We start from the raw sequence: 4,861 nt of genomic DNA, 5'->3' as shown, positions 1-4,861 counted from the left end.
TCTGTGCCATGTATGGGTTTCATCATCCCTGAGCTGGGGCTGTGGACGGAGAAAGTGAGATGAGCATGGAGGTTTTTCATCTTCACTTCCTGGACTGTAGACACAATCCTGGCCAACGGCCTCAAGCTCTTGCCACCATGACACCCTCCACCATACTGGGCTATATCCTTATGTGGCTTTGGCTGGGTATTTTGTCACAGCCACAAGAAAAATAGCTAATTCAACATTTAACAAATGTATGCATGGCATACGATGGATTAATCTCTATATGTGGTGTATGTGTGTGTGTGTGCATAAAAGTTCTCATGCATAGGTGCACATGTATGCACATCATGCGTAGGCCTGAAGCTGGCATAGGGAGCCTCCCTCAACCACTCTCTCTCTTACCTTATTCCCCAAGGCAGGGTCTCACAGTTAATTGAACACAGAACTCTCTAATGTAACTAGACTGGTTAGCCCACTCTCTCCAAGGACCCCTCCCCCCTGCCTTCCCAGGACTGGAATTCCACACAGACGGCCACACCCACCCACGTGGGTTGTGAGAACCTGCACTTCCCTTTCTCCTACTTACAGGAGCTATAAACACTGAGCCTCATCTCCCCTGCTCCAGCACGTGACTTCTTTTCTTATTGTGGTTGAAAATGTTGTGGCTTTTACTCACTTATTTTTGATTGTTAGGTTTTGGGTTCTTTGCCCCAAGCTTATTTTGTAAGATTTCAGCACTGAGCTAAAACATAGTAAACACATCGCATACATTTTTCATCAAATGTTTGGGTTACTGCTTGGCTGCTACACCTTCACTGGCTTCTTAATCCCTGTTGTGGTGGTTTGAATAGGCTCATATATTTGAAGGCTTGCTTACCAGGGAGTGGCACTATTAGGAGGTGTGGCCTTGTTGGAGGATGCGTGTCACTGGGGATGGGCTTTGAGGTATCAAATGCTCAGGTCAAGCCCAGTCTCTCTCTCTCTCTCTCTCTCTCTCTCTCTCTCTCTCTCTCTCTCTCTCTCTCACACACACACACACACACACACACACACACACTTCTTCTGTCTCAGTTTTGCATTGGTAAATTCCAATTCAGTGTGTGCTCACCGAATTGTCCAATAAAACATTGCTCCTTAAAGATGCTCTCCAGCCAGAAGAAAGTAGATGCTTAACATGACAGTTCCATGACATAGTCTGTGAAACTGCAGCCAGCCTCCGGCTAATGATGTAACCACGTTGTCAGGCCCGCGTTTCACAGAGGAACACGGGCTGGTTTAATGAGGGAACAGTATCCAGGCTCTCCGCTTCAGCCGTGACTCACTGTTCTAGGAAACTTCACCTTCTCCGAGAAGAAGCCCTGGAGTGGCTCGAGATTTGACGGTCAACACGAGAGCTATGAAGAACTCAGAGGCACTCTGGACCAGCTGGAGGTGTCATGTTGGATCTGACTTTGAAGAAGCTTTGTGGGAAGGCAATGCTGCTGCTGTCACTCATTAAAATCCAAAGTGAATGATTGCCAGTATGGTATCTGTGTGCCCACCATTACCCAGCCTACCGGAAGTATCTTATAATGGGAACACAACAGCCTCTCAGAGGAGCCAGGTCAAGTTGGTATGTGTAACTCCTCAGAAGTTGTTAAAGAAAACAGGATGAATCCAACAGAGACACAGCTGTGGTGTGTTACAGGCTATCTATCCATCATCCAAACACTTGGGACCAGGAGTATTCCAATATCAGGGTTTTCAGATTTGGGGAGTTTGCACAGATTTTACTGCTGGGACTATCTGAAATGCATATTGCTCCAGAATCCAAAGATCTGGGGTTTGGGGCTTTGGGATTCTCAGCGTGTACTCTCATTATGCTTCAGGAATCATGTCTGGGCCAATGTATGAGTAACCACTTCAATGTCTAGCTATACGGACAGTGTTAAGTTTTGACTTTTGATAAGCATTTTGATTGTTTTCAATCATTCTGTAACATAGTGGGAACATGTATGCTAGGTCCAAAACATCCCTGAGGTGGTTTGCATGAGAATAGCCCCATAGGTTTGTGTATGTGAACACTTGATCATCAAGAAGTGGCAATGACTTGAGAGGGATTGGGAAGTGTGGCCTCATTAGGTAGGTGTGGCCTTGCTGGAAGACGCGTGTCAGGGGTAGGGGAGAGCGATTGAGGTCTCAAAACCCTAAGCCAGTCTTAGTGTCTCCGTCTTCCTGCTGCCTGCCAGTCCAGAAGTAGAACTCTCAACTCTTTCTCCAGTATGATGTCTGCCTGCTGCCCTTCTCCCCACCATGACAATAATGAAATAAACCCTCTGAAACCGTAAGCAAACCCAAAATAATGTTTTCTTTTATAAGAGTTGCTGTGGTCATGGTATCTCTTCACAGCAATAGAACAGTGACCCAGACAACCCCCAAATGAAATTTAGATGGTATATGAAGTCACTGAATATATATGTAAAAATATTGCATAGTTAAGTGTTTAAGCTATTTTATTGTTATCCCAGATCACACTTTAATAATTTTTACTTAAATAAATGATATTATAGTTTCTTGATTATAGTGAACATGGCATTACAGTCTAATTCTCTAGTAACTTCACTAATTAAAATACTTTGAACAGAGCAAAACACAGATTCATATGCTAAAACAGTTTAACATCTCTGAAATTAACATCTCTGAAATTAAAATACAGTACAGTGTGATACCCATTATCCCACTCAATAAATATTATATAATGAATATATTCGTTGAGCAAAACAAGAGCAACAACAATTAGATTAAGGAGTAAAATAATCTTAGCTTCCATCTATTGTGTTCCCACAGGATAATAAGTCATTTTCTACTTGAAAGTGATCCCTGCAGAACTATTCAATAAAGCCCTTTCCCTTGGCCTCAGTTTTCAAGGACTCCTCAATGTTAAGTCCCTCCTTGACCCCCAGACAGACTGTTTATTCTCTCTGGGCAGCCTCAGGCTCTTCTGCTCAGTATTTTATTCAGTTTTACTTGCTGCTGGCCATGAGTTCCCACAGCCAAGGCCTGCCGAGACACCACGTCAGGCAATGTCAATCACGGGGCAGTGGTGTGGAGCCCACAGCTAAGTGAAGGAGCATACAGATGTTAGCCTTGCCAGCTGCTAGCTCTGTGACCTTGGGGGAGTTATTTAACCTCTCATGGTCCGATTTCTAAGTTTATAAATTGGAGATAATGCTGCTGAATGCACGGGATTTGTGAAAGCATTTAAAATGAGCAGTGCTGGAAAGGATCAGCAAGATTTGGGTTCCTGTGAACAACCGGCACTGTTTTTCTGAAGGAACATTCCTGCCTGTCCTGTTCACTCTTGTGACAAGAGCATCTAACACAGCCTGCCACACAACTGATAACTATGGAGTGGATCAAAACACAGACACAATTCCTTATAAGAATTTTTTTTAAAAAAGACAAAGAACCACTTAGAGTTACAATGCCTAGTGTCTTAGCTAAGGCTTTTATTGCTGCAATGAAACACCATGACCAAAAAGCAAGTTGGAGAGGAAAGGGCTTATTTGGCTTATACTTCAGCATTGCTGCTCACCCCTGAATGAAGTCAGGACAGGAAGTGAAAAAGGGCAGGATCCTGGAGGTGGAAGCTGATGCAGAAGCCATGACGGGTTGCAGCTTACTGGCTTCTTCAGCCCACTTTATTATAGAAGCCAGGACCACCAGTCCAGGGATAGCACAACCCACAATAGGCTGGGCCCCCTCCGACACTGATCATTAACTGTGAAAACACCTTACAGCCGGATCTCATGGAGGCATTTCCTCAGCTTAGGCTCCTTCCTCTGATGACTCTAGCTTGTGTCAAGTTGACCCACAAACCCAACCAATATACAACAACAATAGTATACAACAATGGGGGAGGAGAGAGAGAGAGAGAGAGAGAGAGAGAGAGAGAGAGGAGAGAGAGAATAGTTCAGAGGTCAACTCTGGTATCACCAGGAACCATCCACTTTGTTTTATTAAGGCTGGGATTCTCCCCGTGCGCACACACCTTCAATCCCAGTACTCCAGAGGCAGAGGCAGGCGGATCTCTGTGGGTTCGAGGCCAACCTGGTCTACAAGAGCTAGTTCCAGGACAGGCTCCAAAGCTACAGAGAAACCAAAAAAAGAAAGAAAGAAAGAAAGAAAAAAAGAAAGAAAGAAAGAAAGAAAGAAAGAGAAAAGAAAAAAGACTGAGATTCTCACTGCAACCTGGAGATGGACAATTAGGCTAGAATGAATGGCTAGTAAGCCCCAGGGAGCTGCCTCTATCTCTGCTTCTCCAGTGCTGGAATTATGACCACACACTCCCACACTGTCCAGTGAGGACCGAACTCAAGTCCTCATAATTACATGGCAAATACTACTGACTCTCTCCCTAGCCCTGCAACAACTGAAAAAACTGAAATGATGATATGTAAGTGTGTCTCTGTGTAGTCTTCTGCACAAGAGAGCAGGGGCCCAGGAGATCAGAGGCATCCGAATCCTTGGAGTTCCAGGCTTTAGTTAGGTATCCGACGTGGGTGCTAAGAACTGAACTTGGCTCCCCTGCAAGAGCAGTACACACTCCAACAATTAATTTTCTGATGGTCCAAATGAATGGATGCAATGAAGTAAAATGTGAAAAGCCTCGTGGCGTTCATCCACCTGTAATTACAGAGGGCGTGGCTAGTGGTTGCCTCGATGACTAACATCTTCTGGTATCCACCTGTGCGCGTGCTCTCAACACGGCTATTATAGGCAACGAGAGTCACTCGTTGGTTTAGTAAATATTTATGGCGTGCTTAGGATGGAGGAGGTTCCAGAAGAGATACAATACTTTGTGAACACCAGCATCCCTGGGAGGGACAGAACAAAA

Source organism: Microtus ochrogaster, chromosome 1 (assembly GCF_000317375.1).
Source record: "Microtus ochrogaster isolate Prairie Vole_2 chromosome 1, MicOch1.0, whole genome shotgun sequence".
Taxonomy (NCBI): domain Eukaryota; kingdom Metazoa; phylum Chordata; class Mammalia; order Rodentia; family Cricetidae; genus Microtus; species Microtus ochrogaster.
The sequence above is the reverse complement of the archived record's forward strand: the minus strand, read 5'-3'. Positions refer to the sequence as shown.